Raw genomic sequence first — 20362 nt, 5'->3', positions numbered from 1 at the left:
CTTTATTATTTCAAATAGGTTTTTTACTTGATTCTCTAGAATTCTCTAAGTATATCATCATATAATCTGCAAAGAGTGATAGCTTTGTTTCTTCTTTGCCTATTCTATTATCTCCAATTTTTTTTTCTTCTCTTATTGCTAAAGCTAATGTTTCCAGTACCATATTGAACAACAGTGGTAATAATGGACATCCTTTTTTCATCCCTGATCTTATTGGAAATGCTTTTAGCTTATCTCCATTACATATAATGCTTGATAAGGGTTTGAGATAGATGCTACTTATTTTAAGATGACTCCATTTATTTCTATGCTCTCTAGTGTTTTCAATAGGAATGGGTGTTGTATTTTGTCAAAACCTTTTTCTGCATCTATTGAGATAATCATGTGGTTTCTCTTAGTTTTGGTGTTGATATGATCAATTATGCTGATAGTTTTCCTAATATTGAACCAGCCCTGCATTCCTGGCATAAATCCTACCTGGTTGTACATACACACTCAATTGGGTATGGAAATCTATCTTACCCTACAGGAAAATAGTGGAGAAAAGGTGAAGAGAGGGGGTATAATAGAAGGGAGGGCAGATTGGGGGAGGGGGGTAATCAGAAGCAAACACTTCTAAGGAAGGACAGGGTCAAAGTAGAGAATAGAATAAATGGAAGGTGGGATAGGACGAAGGGGAATGTAGTTAATTTTTCTCAACATGGCTATTATGCAAGTGTTTAGCATGACTACACATGTATAACATATATCCAGTTGCTTACCTTCTCAATGAGGGTGGGTGGGGAAGGAGGAAGGGACAGAATTTGGAATCCAAATTTTTAAAACAAATGTTAAAAATTGCTTTTACATGCAACTGGGAATTAAGATATACAGGCAATGGGGTATATTTATCTATCTTCCTCTACGGGAGAATTGAGGGGGAAGGGGATAAGAAAAGGGGGGGGTTGAAAGAAGGGAGGGCACATCAGGGAAAGGGTTATTCAGAATGCATGCCATCTTGGAGTAGGGGGAAGGGCAAGAGGGGGAAAAAATTTAGAATTTGAAATCCTGTGGAAGTGAATGTTGAAAAATAAAATAAATAAAATTAATTAAATTTAAAAAGAAGAATGTAGTTGTCACTAACTTGGTGGCATAGATTTGTCTCTATTAGTGTTCTTCACTTGAGGAATTCATTAGCATGGGCTTACCAGAAAAGATATCTAGGGAAATAGAAAGCACAGGAAGAACACCTACAAAAACACTGTGAAATACAGTCAGACAATGGTGATCTGTCTAATCTAGGTTCTACCTGGCTCCTTTGCCTCTCATATAATATACAGTTATACAATAACATTATCATTCAAAATAAGCTCAACTATAAGCAATTGGAAAGTGTGTTACTTCCTAATTTTATGTTCCTGAAGCCTTAGTGACTAAAGGAGAAAGTTGATACACCTCTCAGGGCTAAAGCAATGCATCTAGCATACCCAGTTTTCATTAGTCTCAGCTAATTTTCCCCTTCCACTGCCCATGCAGCCCCAGCCCCAGTTCTCATGAGCCTTCCAACATACAAACACATTACTCGTTTAGCCATCCTCTAGCTTAGGACTCTTACATTCTTTATGGGGTTGATATTCCCTTTTGTTAGAGTAAATAAATCCATAGTATATGTAAAATATCTTAATATTCCAACTTCAAGAGTTCTATGATCTCATTAATGTTGGTATTTTCTCCATCTGTATAGATCACAACAAATTCATGGATTTTCCAGCCTGTGAAATTCTGTCTATAGTTTATTAGAGATTCTTGAAGAAGCTTAATTCAACATTCAAAAGACCTTCTTCTAGATGCTTTTTTTAAAATCCTATTTATAACAGTGGTACACAGACTGTCCATCTTAACACAGAATCACCCACCTGCATGTCTGATCAAGCATTTCCATACAAAATCCCTTATGTCACTTAAGCACAGATCAATGGAATTAGGAATTGTCTATTTACTTGTACCGAACATGAATGTCTTCATTGAATTTGGGGTGAGGTATGCATGGACTTAAAATTTAGTGTACTTATCTTTCAATAGCTGAGTCTATTTTTGAAAGGGGTCTGTGGCTTTTTTTAATTGGAAAAATTTGTGTCTTTTTAAAAAAATTATGATTCTTATATGTATACAAAATAAGAAGTGCCAAATAATGCAAAAAATCTCCAAAATCACACCAGAACAAGAAAAATATGCTTAGTTTTATATCTTATATTCAGAACTCAAAATTATTCTCCATTCAAAAAAAAATTTGTATTTTTTAGACTGAGATTTAATCACTGAGTATTCAAATACTGAACCACAATCAACTCCAGGTCTTGTTTTAACTAACTCTATAGACTTATCCACCTTTGGTTGCAACATATATAATCAATCTGATTTATATGTTGATCATCTAGTGATGTTTGTGTGTCAAGTCACCTTTTTTGAGTTTTTGAAGAAGAATGTTTGCTATGACCAGTGAGTGAGTTATCTTAACAAAAACTCTATTAATCTCTAGCCTGTTTCATCTTGTACTCCAAGGCCAAACTTGCCTGTTACCCCAATTATCTTTTGATTGCCTACTTTAGCATTCCAATTTTCTATAATGAGTGTGACATCTTTTTTGAGGGATATATTTCTAGAAGGCTTTGTAGGTCTTCATAGGACTGATCAACTTTGGCCTCTTTGCCATGAGACTTGTATCATTGTGATATTGAAGAGTTTCCCTTGGATTCAAATGTATATCATTCTGTTATTTTTGAGATGATACTGCAGTACTACTTTTCTTACCCTTTTATTGACCATGACGGCTTGTATATTTTTTCTAAGGGGTTGTTACTCACAATAGTATGTAATTATTACCTCAATTACATTCACCTATTCCCATGCATTTAATTTCATTGACACTCAAGATGTGTAAATTTAATCTTTGCCTCTCCTGTTTGACCACATCTGGTTTAACTTGGTTCGTAGATCTTACATTCAAGGTTCCTATGCAATATTGCTCTTTATAGCGTTGGACTTTCCTTTTGTGACCAGATGTACCCACAGCTGAGCTTCCTTTCAGCTTTGACCCAGCTGCTTCATTAGTACTGGAGCTACTTATAGTTGTCCTCTTATTCCCCAGTAGTATATTGGACAACTCCCTGTTTGAGGGGCTCATCTGCTGATGTCATCTTTTTTATCATTTTAATGCTGTCCAACTTTCCATGGGGTTTTCTTGGCAAAGGCACTGGAATGGTTTGTCATTTCCTTCTTTGATGGATCACTTTTTGCATATATGTGTGTGTGTGTGTGTGTGTGTGTGTGTGTGTGTGTGTGTGTGTATATGTATATGTATGTATGTGTGTGTAGGTACACATATATACATTTGTGGATCTGTGTGTATATGTTTATGTATATACTTTCTGCCATATTGTTAACAAACTCTTAGAAAACTCCCTATAGTTCTATGGCATACTTGGCAGTAGTATTAAGTTGGGAATAAATGGGTCCAATCTACCTATAAATTAACTTATGGAGTATTACTCAGTCATTTTCTTTCTTTCTTTTTTCCCTTTTTTTCATTTGAGAGGCAATGTGATAATGGAAAGAGCACTAGACTTGAGGTCCAAAAGGGTAGGGTTAAGTCCTAGTTTCATCTTGTAGTAGTTGTGGTGACTGTGCGTAAGCCACGGTCTATAAGCTGCAATAAAGCACATATGTAAAATGAGTATATTTATACTGCTTACTATAAATGCTATTTCTAGGATAAAATAAGATTACATAGAATGTTTTAATGTAAACACTATTAATACATAGATATAGTTGAATAGTGATAGAGGGGAAGGGAAGGGGAAGGATGAGGGGGACAGGAAAGAGGGGAAGAGAGAAAGAAAAGTAATCAAGGGGATGGGAAGTTTTATTAATGTAAGAGCCCATGAGGAACTCCATCAATGGGGAAAGGCACTAGATTTCCAATTTAAAGAATTAAAGAATTACCTAAAGTATGGAAAGTGTTAGTGATTTGCTCAGGGTCACTGTCAAAAGTCAGCTTTCTATAAATGATACCACACAGTTTCTAAATATAAATAGCTGTAGTAGTAATAGTAGGGTGGTGGTGGTAGTGATAGCAGAAACAATATTGAAAAATATTGAAAGTGAAAATAAAGATCAAGGCTCCTTATTTCCCTAGAACCCCACTACTTAGTGATGTGTGTTATAATATAATTTTAAATTAGTTGCCCTTGTTAGTAATTTGTCTATTCCTGAATATTGTTTCAGTGTCCATTAAGTGTCCATAGGATGCCAAGACATTCAGGTGAGAATATCATTATCCCTATGAAGTTTAAATATGATGGTAAATGATAGGTTTTTACTTCAGTTTACCAAAGTGAATACATGTATCCATTCTTTTTGAGCCTGCAAAGTTGTAAAAATGTCAGAGAGAAACCTAATGAGGAATATGGCACAAAGCTGGCTGAAAGATTAAGGTCTCCAAATTTGCTTCTTTTTACTAACTTGTTTATGTTTTAGAAAATTGTCATATTAGGAACTCTATATAAAATACACAATGAACACATGTCATTACAAACTAGGGTAATAAATGTGTTTTTTTAATTCCTTAAGTTTCTCAAATTTTAGCCCTTAAGCACAAAAAATGAAAATTGTATTTTATTTGCTTTCTAAAAAAAATTAAATATAGAAAGGAAAGTTTTGATATGTAAGGAAAGCATTTGGAAAATGCTAACAGTCAAGGTCTTCTTTCTTTGTAGAGTGGTATTTCATCCCCCCCCCCCATCTTACTTTGGTTTTAAGAACTCTGTTAGGAGTACATTTTATTTTTCTAAAAACAGTAAGTAAAAGAAGATATAGGTGAATGAAAAATTGCATTAGCTATTGCCTTTCAGATATGCTGTTCTTAGCCCCTAATTTTGAGAGTATTTATGTGTTAACAATGATATTTTCAAGTAGGATGATTCCCTTTCTAAAGGCTTTAATTTTGCAGGATCTGAGAGAAATTACTTTTCTTTGAATAATGTTTATTCCCAGAGGGTAGAAGGCTGAATATTTTTTTAATGAAGCTGCCTACACAAAAATAAAAATTAAATTAAAGTATATTTAATATTTCCCTTGCTCTGCAAAACAAATTCTGAACATGAAGGTCACTTCCAAACCAAGTGCTTACAAGAGTGACCTACCTAACCACTGTGAGTCCTGTCTTGATATAAATGAGCACCTTAAACCATAAATTGGTGCTTTTCAGATAGGAACTGAAAAATAAACTGTTATAAAATTGTCAGCAGCTGCCAACCAGAGAACTGATTCTGTAATTTAGTGAGAAACTAAAAAGATCAAAATCACATTTCTACCTTTTAACAGGCCTTTGGCTGTCGCACAGAAACTGCTAATGGCATCGTATAAGGGAAGGAAGAAGTAGAGGGCATAAGGTCACTTTATATTGCTGGGAAAATGGCCATGACTGTTCTTAGGCAGCTGTGAATGCTAAGAATAAAAGGCTTGAAACTATAGTGGTCTTGCTCTGTGAGATGTCAGGTAAGCTGAGACAAAGAATTGCTATAATAACTATAATGGCTATTATAATTACCAATAATTAGAGCACATTTGGTTAATATAGCATCTCATTTTCAGAGCCTCAAAACCCTCTACACTCCTTTCTACTTATTAATACTCCTTCTTTCCTTTCGACTTCAAAATTAGAGTCAGAATAGCTGGTCAGCTTTCAAGTTTTCACCATTCCCTCTTAGCCTGCCCAGTTTGCTTAGTTGTCTCTTCCTTATAAACATGGTGCTGTGGGGAACTCCTTTTATGTATCCCAGTAATTACGTCAGTCATGAGACTATGGTGTTATGAGGCCACAATACTAACTTTGATCACTGTGTAGTCTAAAAGGAGACACTTCGGCCCTTAACTTCCCAGTATCATTTGGCAAGTGTTTCTGACAAGGAACAAGCAGAAAGATGTGAGTAGATTAAGACAAATATGTGAGAAGTATTAAGAAAGGCAGTCAGCAATGGAAATCGACATTTGAATGAAAGGAAACAAAGATGTTCTTCTTCATGAGCAGTGTCAATAGAGGTTTCCCCAGGGGAGCCTTATCTGCTACCTGATAAACAGGCACCCATCTAGTCTTGTTAACAGTTTACTCCCCATCACACACTATACATTCTGGTGACATTCATTTTCTTTCTCATTCATGACACTCCATTTCCCAACTGGGTGACTTTTTAGTGTCTGAATTCCTATGCCTGGAAAGAATTCTCTTCTCAGCTATGCCTCCTGCCTAACTGGCGTTCTTTGACATCATTCAAATCTCTGTTCAAATAATGCTTTCTTCAGGAAGTCTTTCCTGTTCCTTTCCCCTACCAGAACTTTTCCCTTGAGTTTAACTTCTATTTACACTGTATATAACTGATATGAATATAGTCATTTTCATGTTGTCCCTTCATTGGGCTGCGTGTTCCTTAATAGCAGTGACTATGGATTTGTCTTTCTTGGTTTTCCTAGAGCTTAGTATAGTACTCAGGACATTGACGTGTTTCACAAGTGTATGCTGACTTATTGACTGTGTTCTGCTGTACTAAGCTCTTAGGTAAGTCACATAACTGGTGGTAGTATTCATCCTTTATGTTCTATGGACAACAAATATTTCTACCTTTTACCTATTGATGTTGGTATTGCTTTGGATGTCACATAAAGATAACCCTAAGAAGTCTACTAAGGGTAGAGATAGCAATGATTTAGTGTTCTAGTTTATACTTTTGTTTAACAAAAATCTAAATATTTCTAAGTCATGCATTTATCACTGGGAAGGACCACTATTTTCTGGGTGAAGTTTATCTCTTTAAAGACATAAAAGGATTAAAAGGTCAATAAATCCTATTAGCTCACCATAATGTGGCCATTTTAAATGATATCATGTCATATTAATGAAATCATTTTCTCTGGACAGCAGAGGCTGCTGGTAGCACAGTAGGTACAGTACTAGGCCAAGAGGCAGTAAGAATTAAGTTCAAATTTGACCTCATATACTTCCTTAGCTTGTGTTACCCTGGGCAAGCCACATAACTTCTTTTTGCCTCAGTTTCCTCAAATAACAAATGGATACATGACAGGGTGGTTCTTGAGAGGATCACATGAGGTTATTTTTTTTAAACACCACATTGCATGGTATTTAGTAGGTGCTGTGTAAATATTTATATTCCCTTCCCTTTGGGGAAAATCAAACATATTTTAGTAAGCCTCCTCTGAAACTCCCTGTATAGACTTTAAACTTTTATTTCCTACCCTTCTCCCATTGGCAGTTTGCTGCATTTGATACTATGTTTTGTTTTGTTTTCCCTCTGGTTTCTTTTGATTAACGTTCTCTATATCCAAAACCTCAGGACTGTATATACCCCTACATTAAATAAACCATTAAAGCAGACATTTTCAACTTAGGGATGATCTTAATGGCTCCTTATGTTCTCTGTCCGTTTTAGTTTTGAATGATTGGCCTGGCTTGGGCTTTTGTGTATTGTATCTCAAATCCCATTTTCTTTTTAAAAATAAATCTGCCTTGTTTGCCTAAAAATTAAGAACAATTTCTCTTTTAATTCATTTCTCTTCAAAGAAAAAAAAATATTGATTACTATATTTTGCTGGCTGCCTGATTTCTGAACCTTGGATGACTGCCTGTATTTCAGGAAGTCAGGAAAAGCTTTCTTAGTCCTAGCCTAAGTAAACAATTTCTTAATATCATTCTAACATTTGAGAGAAAATTTTTCTTCAAATCATTTTCCTTAATGAATCTTCCCAAACTCTTGCTCTTATCACGGCATTTCCCTGTTCAAAAGTTTTCTCTGTTTTTGGCTGTTGGAAACAAACTTTTGCTGACTTTCAAGGTACTCCAAAAGTAGAAAAATTCAACAAATACTTATTTAAACCCCTATTGGGTAAAGAACACCATGCTAAGTACTGGGCTAATTTAAAAGTTAAAAGGAGTTGTGATCCTCCCTCTATCAGTTTAACGTGGGGAAAATGTTATTCATACATAAAAAATGATAACTAAAACCCCTAAAATAAAACATTTTTGAAGCATAACAAATGAACAAAATGCTATGTAAGAAGGAAGAGAGAAAGGCTAAGTAGATTAAGGAGGGTTTCATAAAGGAAGTGGTATTTACTTTGAACTTTCAAGAATTATTAAGGGGAAGCTAAGCCGTGAAATGGATAAAGCACCAGCCTTAAAGTCAGAAGTACCTGAGTTCAAATTTGGCCTCAGATCAAACACTTACCACTATCTGTGTGTCCCGGGGCAAGTTCCCAGTTGCTTGAAAAAAATGTTTTTTTAAAAAAGAATTATTTAGAATTCAACAGGCAGAAATAAAGTTATTGTATAATCAATCAACAAGTATTCATTGCCAACCTTTTTATTGAAATTTCCTTTTTAATATTACCAACCTACACAAATATCAAGAATTATACATATTTCCCTATACAAGGAAACACAGAAAAAAGGATGCATATGAAATTTTAAATTTCTACTACATTTGGCTCTTATAAAAGTCTGTTATAAATTTTACACTATTGATTTACTACTATTACTCCATTACCCATCTGGTGGTCTCCCTTCTTCTCTGAACTATTTAAATGTTTCCTTGACGTTCCTTTCTTTTCTTCATTGTTTTTGAGTATCATTGTTTCTACTCTTCACTCCCCCCACAAAATCCATCCTCCAGGAAAAAAACGTCAACGACTTTTCTTATAGCAAATAAGCATAGTCAAACAAAGTAAATTCACACTTTGTGTCAGAAAATGTTAATTCTCATTTTGTGCTTCTAGTCCATTAGCTCTCAGCTAAAATTTGGGAAACCAAAATTGTAATAATCATAATTCTTTAGTCTTTCACAGTTGTTTCCTTTTAAAACATTATCATCACCATATACATTGTTTTGCTGGGTATGTTCATTTAACTCTTCAGTTGTTCATATTTCCTCTCAGGTTTTTCTTTCTCTCTTTCTCATTCCCTCTGTCCCTCCCTTCCTCTTTCTCTCTCCTTTGTCTTTCTCTCTACTCTCAATCATTATTTGTTAGAATGAAATAATGTTCTATTATGTTAATATTCCATAAGAAACTCAGCCATTTCCCAACTGATGTATAGTCCCTTTGATTTTTTTTAAAGAAAACAAAATGTTGCCAATTTTTTTTAATGTATATAGTCTATCTCCCTTTGTCATGAAACTCCTTTAGGTTTATGCCTTATCTCTTGTTCAGTTAAAATTGTTTTCCAAAATGATTGGCCATATCCTAGGTAAAACAACAGTACCTTAGCTTACCTGTACTGCCATATGCCTATTCATTGTTATTTCCCTTTATTGCCATCTTCGCCACTCTGATAGGGTGGAGATAAAATGTCAAAGTTGCTTTACTTTGCATTTCTATTGTCATTGGTTACTTGGGGGAAAATGTAGTTAATAATAATTTTCCTTTCTTCTTTTCAGAGTTGTTTATTCATACCATTTGATAATATATACATAGGGAAATGTCTCTTACTCTTATGTATTTGAATCAGTTAATTTTATATCTTGAATATCACAATATTTTGAGAAAATATTATTACAAAAATGCCCCCAGTTGTGTGTCATTTCTAAATCTAACTGAAATGATTTTGTTTATATTAGAAAAAAATATTTTTTTTATTTCCTGCAGTCCCTTCTCTATTTTTTTCTTTAAAAAAACAATCTTCTGCCTCTTTCTAATCATGAACAAAAGCTCCTTCCCTTTCTTTTTAGTCTCTTTCTGATATGATTTTTAATATCTAGATCATAATCATTTAAAATACATTTGGGAATATAGTATGATGTTAGTACAAACCTGAATTCTAAAAGATTGCTTTCTAGTTTTCCCTATTTTTTTTATTTTGTTGAATAATGTTTCCGCATCCAAATAGCTGCAGTTCTTGACCTTATCAAACACTCTATTAATATTCATGTTTTCTATGTCTTATGCATATAATCTGTTCAAATGGCAATTTTTTGTTCATTTTTTAGTCAATAATATTTTTATGACACTGCTTTGCTAAACCCCAACTTCTTACATATGTATGTGGTTGTGTTTATGCCCCAAAAATTCTTGATGTTTTGTTCCTCCACATGAATTGTCTTATTGTTAGAGAAACCTAGAAGAAAAGACAGAGTGACCTCATGACTCTGAAAACAGTCCTCTAACTCAAGCCATTACAGAGCTAAAGTTATACCTTTCCTAGAACATGGAAAACATGGGCAAAAGACAATGAGATAAAACATAGTTAAGGTGATTAATGTCAGATCATTTAGTATTTGCTTTATTAAATAGAAAAGTATTTACCTATATTTCAGCATACCCTTGAAGTATCATGTCTTTAAGTCATGTCACCACTCTTGGTACATTTACTCCCTTTAAGGATTTTCTTTTCCAGGTAGTCAAAGTTGGAATAGAGAGTTATTTCCATTAATTAAAGCAACCAAAGAGACTTCTTGCTTAGTCATATGTTTCCCCTAATCTGCTCAATGACTATCTATCAAGGCCTTTTGTTCAGTACAATCATTGTCTTAATTACTTCAGGAAGTTCTTTTCTGGGTTGATCATCAAAGAGGGGGCAGGAAATTATTCTGGAATTGACAATTGAAGACTTGTAAGGTCTTTTTTCAGATTAGTCCATAGGCTTCAGACTGTGATCATTTCAAAATTCACTCAATATTTCTAAAAGAAAGACCAGAGAGGGAGATAACTTAATACACTCTCACTGTTTGTGAAGGCTTCCTTGAAGAAATGTGACTTGAAAGAATCCACAAAAAGGTAAGAGTCTAAAAGAGGAAACAGCAGGGGTAAAAGATGTTCCAAATTAAAAAAAAATAGCTTGAATAGACAGCCACACCAAATCCAGACTGCAAAATACAATTAGTCAAAGCTATGTGGCATTTTGTATACTACATATCATTTCACAATTTTGTTGGTCTAAGTGAGAATCAGAGAGATATAATGTTTAAAGAGCTGCTCTAGGAGACAGGTCTATCTGAATTCATGTCAACAAATACTAGCTGTGTGACCCTGGCTAAGTCACTTAACCTCTTTATGTTTCCAAGCAGTTCATTAAGATCTAACATAGATATTGCTTTAAGATGTAGCAAAGATTCTGTTTTGTATAGTGGAGGAAGTTTTCATACTCAGATTTCTCTATCGTAATTGTATCATGGGTTTAGACTCCCACTCCCCAAATAAAGAAAATAGCCCAAGTATTGTAATTTTTATTGCTAGCATCAGCAAGACATAAAATAGGAAAAGCAAAAAATTCTGGTCTATGACAGTTTTTTTTCCCAAAAACCATGGTGTGACTTAACAGTGGATGCTTACTACAAAGGATATGGTACGTGAATAGTTTGCAAGTATTTCAGACTTTCATATATTTCTACTTGGGAAAAATACTCTGAAGTACAGAATGGAACTTGAGAAGAATCTACACAGAAAGAGGCTCCACTGTGTCTCCAGGGCTTCTCTCAGTTTGGACTTATCAGTCACATCCTTGATCATTCCTTGTTCATCCCACAGGCCTGAGCACTCTTACCACCTCCAGCTGAAAAAAGGGGCCTGATGGATGAAGAAGAAAGGTATCTGCCTGTCAGTGAGTTCATTCTGACAATCATCTCACCCTTCACACCAATGTTCAAGATAAGAAAGACATATTGCCACTAAGCCTGTAGTGAGTTTGTTTGTGAACAGGAAATGAACTTTATAGAAAAAAATCTTTAAATGGAAAATTTCGCTGTCTGAAGTCATTCAGTAAAAAGGTAAAGCAATTATCTGATAATAATTATAGTACTTTGTAGCATGTATAGAGTTTATAGGGGTGTCCATATTTCTACCATTTAAACTGCCCAAATAGGGATTTAGAATAAGACTATTAAAGTGTGTTGGCTTTTAAAAGATGTTCACTAGTTTTCAACCTGCAGCACGGTCTCATTTTAGCAGCAATAGAAATTATCATTTTAATAATTGTTAATTAAAATAAAAGGTTTACTTATTAAATATGATTTTTAAAAAAAATTCTTTCCTTTAAGAACTTGATTAGTTTCTAATAGGCTTTGTTTTAATATCAGTCCTATTTGTTTTTGTGAAATTTGTATTACTCAATTTATTCAATTACTTTATGCACATATTATGTACATGGCATAATAGTACCATATTATGAAATGGGAGGTTGAGTTTTGTATCACAATTGAAATTGCATTTATAACAATATAATTAGTATTGATGCTGCAACTCACTCTTTCTACTTTGGTGACTTCAGGAAACTCATTGCTTGGTATTAGCACTGCAGAAGGACAAAGGCTTAAGGAAATATCAAATATTTTTTTTCAAAAGTTTTAAAGGGCTCATTGCCACTGATGTGTATTAGGATTTGGACATGTGAACCTTTGATAGCCTAATCATCAAGTCTTCAATTATTCTAGGCATAAGCATGGATAAAGACACAGAAACAGGAGAAGGTAGAACAAGAATGGAGAAAAAGGATTAGTCCAAATAAAACAATAAAATGTGTGAATCAGAATAAGATATTATAAAACTGGATAAGTAGGTTGGATTGAATTCTTGGAGGTCCAAGCATTTATACTTAGCTCAGTAGATGATAGTAAATCACTAAATGTTCTAAATCTAGAAGAGATATGAACAGAGCAATGAATGTAAAATTAGAGATAAGATGAAGAGTTAAGAGATTTTCATAAAAAAGTTTATAGGAACAAGGGCCTAAATTTTATAGGTTGTTGAGGAAGCAGAAATTAGAAGTTGAATACAAGATGTATTATGAAAGTAGAAATACTATCTGCTTTTTTTTTTTTAGCTGATTAGAGTTGTAGGTTGAGGAAGGGAAGAAGAATCAAAAATAACTAAATTTCTATGCCTGGGAAACTGGTAGGATTCTGATGCCTTAAAAGAAATAGAGATATTATGCAGGGGAAAAGTTTTAGAGGTAAAATGAGTGGTTTTAAACATGTTTTGTCTTCTGTTCTGATATAACTTATGGATGGAGATATGTAACTTTGATACATGGGAAGAGATTGTTCATGACTTGGTAGTCATCTTTGCAGAGATAGCTAAGAATGCAGGAATAGATGAAGTCACCAAAAGAAATATTGTAGGGAGAAAAGAAAATCTGAAACAGTACCTTAAATTATAGACATTTTGAAGAGTTGGAGCATGACAATAAGATAGACAAAGAAAATCCCTCTTGAATACCTTGTCAATGGAATTAAGCAGAGGTTACAGAGAAAGAAGATGTGTTCTAAAATGCCAAATGCCATGTGGATGTCAATGAAGTAACAATCACTAGTGACCTTGGAGGAAGATGGTTTATTAGAGTGGTAGAATGCAAGTAAGAAGGAAAGGAATATAGAAGTAAATGAGCAGTGAGGAATTTGAGTAGCTAATGTAGATTGCTCTTTCAAAAGGAATTATAGAAATGCATCTGGTGGCACAGAGAATAGAGTATTGGTCCTGTAGTCAGGAATATCTGAATTCAAATCTGGCCTCACACACTTACAAGCTACATGACCCTGGGTGAGTCACTTAACCTCTATCTGCCTTATTTGACTCAACTGTTAAATGAGGATAATAGCACCTAGCTTACAGGGTTGTTGTGAGGATGAAATGAGATAAGATTTGTAGAGAGCTCTCTCTACATAGGAATGAAAGGCAGAATGTGATATATGACGGTACACAAAGTTAAATGAATGAATTCACTTGAATAGGAAAGAACTGACCATGTTTGTAAATTTAGGAGAAGGAACTGATACCAGGCCAGAGATTAAATACAAATGAGAGATAGGGAGTAATTGAAGGGATAAGGTACCTGGGGACATAAAGGATGGTGGGAACAGGTAAAACAAAAAAGGAAGGGCTACTTCAAGACATCAGAGGGACAGTTCTTCCTCTGAGACTGCAGATAAGAAAAAAGTAATAAAGGCATTCAAAATTCTAATAGAAGGGAAGTTTAGGAATTTCATATATAATGATCTAAGTTTTCTTAGTAAGATGACTGAAAGTTACTAAATTATGGATTTATTTTTATGTGTTTATATATGTATGTGTTTATATGTATGTATATATGTATGTGTATCTATCTATTTATCTTTCTATCTATCTATCTATCTATCTATCTATCTACATATCTATATATCTATCTATTTCTGTTATTAGTTAAATGTCGTAGCCTTTATTATTATATAAGCTTCTTGGGTGCGATGATATTTTTTTTCTTTGTGTCTCCATTACTTAGCATAGTGCTGGTACATGGTACATTGGTAGATGCTTAATAAATGCTGATTGTTTACTGACTGCTTATTCCTTGTTGAAAGGAAAGGAAAATGGGGAGTATTCAGTACTTGAAGAAAGAAAAAAAATTGAGCAGTCTTTGTTTTCTGTAGTATGAAATATAAACTCTCCAGCTGGGCATTTACAAACCTCCACAATCTGGCTCAGCATACCTTTCCAGACTTATTTCATATTATTCAACTTTAAACACTGTACTCTTCAGCTACATTGACCTGCTTGTTCTTCCCCAAACTCTGCATTCCATCTCCCACTACTTCGCTTTTGAACAAGTTAGAAATCTCCCATGTTTGGAATACTCTTTTCCCCTCTAACTCAAATCTCACTTCCTTCAAGACTTGAACCTTGTACTACATCCTACAGTAGAAAATGCTTTCTATATCTCTGACTTAGATCAGTGATCCTTTTATTATATTTTATTTACTTAACACTTTATTTGTGTTATCCCCAAGAGAATATAAGATCTTTGATGCCAGGGAGAATTTTTTCATATCTATCTTCGTATTTCTAGTGTTTTGTATTTAGTAAATGTTGAAATGTTGAATACATGATTTGTTGAATGTAATTGTCATCTTCATAGAGCAGACATCTGGTTCCCATAGCTCTGGAAAGCTTTTATTATATATAACTATATATAATATATGTGTGTGTACATACATGTATATGTATATGAACATGTGTGTATATATCATAAATATTGTATATGTATTATGTGTGAATGGCAGGCATCATTGTAAAGAAACATATGGAGAAACTGATAAGTGTAATCATTAGTTAGGTAGATAGTGTGCTATGTATTCTAACAGAACTATGGCCTATGGAATTTAATCTGAACTGCCTCACACTCCCTAACAAACTCTTAAACTTTGGGATCCCAGCAAATTGAAAATTCAAGGATAACATTAATTGTATGTATTTTTTTTCTCAAAAGAGTATTGAATATCATTGTAGTCTAAAGATTTCTTTCTTGGTCATATTTATACTAGTCTCCAGCAACATCAAGCCAAGAATGGGAAAGTACACTAGAAAATAAGGTGCCACCTAGCCTGGAAAAGGTCCTCTTGCCTTTTGCTGGTTTTTTTAAGGTGGTCAAACATGAATCTAATGCAGGGGACACATAGTACCCCAAAGAGCTGAGTGATGTCAAAGTTATTTGTATAAGTACTGACTTGATTCTTGTCCCTGTGGGGTCAGCTGGTTCAGCAAGGGGTTGAGGATCTCAATGAAAAAGTAGTGCCACAGTTATATCAAAGACAGCCAGAATAGGTACCAAAAGAATCACCAAGACTGCTCACAGCTCCAAAAAAGAAGGACAACTACTCTATTCAGTCTTGGAAATCTTTTTTTTTATGTGAATTAGGGTTAAGTGACTTGCCCAGGGTAACACAGGTAGTAAGTATCACGTATTTGGTCTGAGGTCATATTTGGACTCGGGTCCTCCTGACTTCAGGGCTGGTGCTTTGTCTACTGTACCACCTAGCTGCTTCTTGGATATCTCTCGCTGGAGAGCTGGGGAGAGAACATTGGCTTTCTGCCTCAACTCCATCACTTCCTTCCTGGTACTTTCATCTTCCTTTCCTTGAAATCCATTAGTTCACCTTGAACAATCTATGCCATACTATAGTTGCAAGGCACTAGACTTCCCTGGACATAAAGAAGAAAGCATGCATGAGATGCCAGATGCTGAAGGTACAGAGGATGAAGAAGGAACTCCTGAGACTCCGGCCCAATGATATAGAAGCTTAACAAGGAAGACAGCAGAGAAGGGATCTAATGATTCATCGTAGAGGGTGATTATAGTGGACTGATGTTTGCCAAATAGGTTCCTCACTGGAAAATTGATAAGCAGAAGCAGAAGACCTCCAACAATAAGCATTGGGAAAACAGCAAAAACTATCAGTGCTATAGCTACAGAGGAGATAGCCACAAGAAGTTTGGCCTCTGCATGGAGAAATAGGGCAGCGGTTCCAAAATGGTCAAAGATGTAGCCTTTGGGGATCATCATGAGGTTGTTGAGAAGGAAATCAGGGGAAAGATGAGTGAAAACCATAAATCCTGAACATTTCATCTTGCCTGCCCTGTGGCATTGCTTGTCTGGTTGACCTGCTGCTACACAGACACTCAAAATAGTGGTCACTTTCTGAGAACGAACACCAGCTAAAGATCAGCCTAAAGCAAGCAACACATTGCAGCAGCCCCATCAGGAGGGTAGCGATGAGAAGCAGTGGCTGAGAGTGCCTTATGGAGCTGGAACTAGGTTATATTCAACTGGCTTAGCCATCATACAATACCCAATGTTCTTCCTTGATAAGACGCCTTCTCTTCATGTGTGTATTTTTGTCGTTGGCCCCAAATTCCTAGGGGAGGAGATATCTCCATTTCTGCTTCTTAAAGTAAAACCACCTTATCATTTGTGCTCCCTTGGCTCTGGGCACTAACCTGCCAGGTGGACAGGATCTTTAGATCCTTTCCTCTCTTATGGGGAAAAAATGTGTTTAAACTTTGGCATGCTCATCCAGGTAGCACAATACAGTGAATAAAGCAGTGGACCACCATTTTGAAACTATTACACCTACAGCCTTTTGGCCAACCTTCTCACCTCCCCTCTCTACCTACCATCCCAACAGACTCTTAAAATATTTACCTGTGCTTTGATAAATGAGATTTTCCCTCATCTTGCCTAGAACAAATAATGCAAGTAACTTTGCAGCCATTATTTCCAAACTATGTTTCCTCATATATGTCAATCCTCATAGCTCCCTTTCTACTTCCCTTTGTGCCTTGTCTTCTCTCATTAAATGCAAGTTCTCTGAGGGCAGGGAATGTCTTTCATGCTCATATTTGTATTCTCAATCTTCTTATTGTACCTGGTACTACCTAAACCTTGAGTTATTAGTGATTTTTTCCCTTCACAAATTATATTTACTTATCCATATACATGTTGTATTTCCCAATACAGTGTAAGGAATGCTTCTTGAAAGCAGGAATCTTTTGTTCTTTGCTTGCTTTCGTATCACCATGGCCAGCTCAATTCCTTTCACATGGTAGAAATTAAAGAATATTAAATAATTTAGTGAATGAATTCATTTTTTTGTTTGCAAGAAAGTCTAAATGAGTGAAGGGATGAAGTTTCCTCTGAATCATTTGATATTATGTTAGTTGAAGGGAGTAGAAGGAAAGAGGAACATGTTAAAAAAGAAAAGAGAAAGTCGTATTCTAAAGGCTTTTCTCAAAGAAATTATTATAATACCTGATATTGATCTCTATAGTGTCTTATTTTCATCTTATCCAAAGGTAATTGTAAAAGAGTTTGAAAAAGCAATATTCTGAAGAGAGAAAAAGCCTATGGAAATTGATTTAAGCTCCACAAAGATGTTATAGGTGATTTTGTGGCAAGAATTAAGCTTGCAGGTGATTTCAGGGGAAAAAAAATAAAACTTTCCTAAAGAGTTACATGAGTCTTTTGAGTCTTAATTTGTTTGACCTGCATTTGACTTCAACTGAGAGTTATGCCTTGTCAAAATGTGACCTCTCTGGAGAAATGAAAAGAGAGACCAGTACAAATATCTGTAGAACTTATCTTTTGCAAGGGATGTTAGTGGTCCAAACCCATCTTACACATGAGGAAACCAGAGGTCCAGAGTGCTAAAGTTATCCTCAGAGATCATTTAGTTAATGGAAGTTCAAGAACTAGAATTTGTGCCTCCTGCCTCCCAGGTGAATGTTCTTTCAGTCATTCTATCCCTGTTGTTGGCTTCTTCTAATAAAATAGCAGCAAAATGCAGGAAAATCCTTTTAAGAAGATGTTAATACTTTTTAATATGATCCTCCATCTTGATTTATTTTAATTGCCCTTTTTTCCCCTCCTAGAACAAGATAGAAAAGACATGTTATTTGAGAATTACAGTACTTAATAGTATTTTTTGGCTGAAATGTAAGAGTACATTATGGTGTACATTTTGAAATATTTCCTTTATTTAACCTATCATGTATTTTGAGGAAAATTTATTTTAAAGTATTTTAAAATGCACTTTTAAAAACTAAATGCAAAACCATGCTGTAGTTATAGAAGGGATAATTTACTATGCCATCCTAATCAATCATTTAATAATGAATTTATGTGAATATGAAATTTTAAATGAGTAAATAAGATTAATTAAACTGTCTGTTTTCTTTACCAGAAATGCATCTCTTTGAATAGATTGAGAAACAATATGATAAAGTTGAATGGGAGGATTAATTATGATTATTGTATGAAATAGCATTCAGCCAATTAGTGAACTCAATTCAAGTGTGCCCAGATCAGTGGTTGAAGTTTTCAAGTCTAGAGTGAAGTATTCCAGTTAAAGCCAAGTTCCTGAGATGGAAATGCTCTTAGGTGGAGAAGAGTTTCTCCTTCCTTATTTCCCTACCTCACTCTTACCCAATCATTTTTATTCACCGTGTTATCATAAAGAAAGGTTAAGCAGTCGACATTGCATCCAACCTGGAGCAGAAAGCAATACACTAAGTCCAAATAAGGACACAGACAGAAACAGAGTGTAAGGGCATTTATACATCAGCTACTATTAATAGATTCTGTGTAAGGGCATTTATATATTGCCTATTATTAACAGATACAGTGCTGTTATTTTTTTTACAAATATTATCTCATTTGGTCTTCATATGAACCCTGCAAAGTAGGTCTTTCTATCATTCCTATTTTACAGTTGTGGAAACTGAGTCAAACAGAGGCTTAAGTGATTTGCCCAAGCTCACACAGCTAGTAAGTATCTGAGTCCAGTGGTGAAGAGAAAGCTGAACCCGAACTACAGAAAGGGATTGATTCTCAGAATCTATCAAAGAGTTACAACCATGCTTCACAAACTTCGTAGTTTAAATATGAGCACATTCATCCCAAGTACCTTGTGTATACAGTGGAAGAGTTTCCCAGATTGGTGGCAGAGGTTTATTTTCTATCAATTGTTCTTGGCATTGAACCTTTGTCTAAAACTTAAATGAGGCTCCTGTTCATAATTAATGAGAAGCATACCACTGGAGACTCATGGGTTATTACCTATCCTAGAAATTAGATATTCTAGAAGCCCTGGCCCCTCAGAGTTACCTCTACATCCTTAAGGGGAGAATAAACAGCTACCCTCTGATGACCTAGCTCACCTGTAGGACTGGGAGTTAAGGAAGAAGGCCAGAAAGAAGTGCCACATGTATAATGAGCAAAGTCATATATGCTCTACATTGAATAATGTAGTTAAAAGAACACTGGATATGGTCTTATGAGTTATAGATTCCCACCTTATCTATTCCTCTTACTTCTCCCAGCCTGGGCAATTCTGAGCCTCTAATTGCTCATATCAAAAATAAGGGGATTGGTTAGATGAATCCTTTGAATTATCTGAAATAGTGACCACATTAACTAAGTGTGAAGATTTTCTTGGCACTTAGCTACTATCTATCTCATCAACTATTTCAGGGTCAGGATGCCTTTTGGAAGGCATGGCGAATTAATAACACTAAAAAGAAAAACTGTCTGATATAACTGAGATAAAAAGGAGCACGTAAACTTAGATTTCTAATGCTCAGTCACTTCACATAAATACACCACATAGAAAGGAAGTTTCTTTTCACATATATATGTTTTCAGGAAAAACAAGAAAATAATTATTTCTCAAAATATGAAGTATAGAAACAAATGGGAATGTTGGTCAGGTGCGTGATTTTTTCTAGAAAGAGAAAGTGTTACAGGTTAAAAGTAAGATAACGTGCACTGTAGAGTTTTGTAATCTGACTCTGTCTCTCAGAGTTTCAAAAACGTGGAAAACAAAGCAAGAGAAATTCCTCCCTCCAGACTGTCTCTGGAGTATCTCTGAAGATTTCTGCATGATTAAGATTTGGTTCTCCTGTACTGTTATATTCACTTCTTTATCTCCTTCCAACTAACCTCTCATCTCCTCTGCATCGGAAAGATGAAGCTCCCAGGTGGGTTTTGATAGAACAAGAGAGAGCCAAGTCAAATCCT

General features: G+C 35.0%; 1 pseudogene; it reads right to left on the bottom strand.

Annotated features, from left to right (window-relative positions):
* The window catches only part of LOC110212562 (equilibrative nucleobase transporter 1 pseudogene), a 44151-nt pseudogene extending 27604 nt beyond the window's left edge, over positions 1-16547 (bottom strand).
* Positions 16548-20362: the final 3815 nt, after the last annotated feature.

This window comes from Phascolarctos cinereus, unplaced genomic scaffold (assembly GCF_003287225.1).
Source record: "Phascolarctos cinereus isolate Bilbo 61053 unplaced genomic scaffold, phaCin_HiC Scaffold_4;HRSCAF=312, whole genome shotgun sequence".
NCBI classification, from domain to species: domain Eukaryota; kingdom Metazoa; phylum Chordata; class Mammalia; order Diprotodontia; family Phascolarctidae; genus Phascolarctos; species Phascolarctos cinereus.
This window is presented reverse-complemented; position numbering and strand designations above follow the sequence as displayed.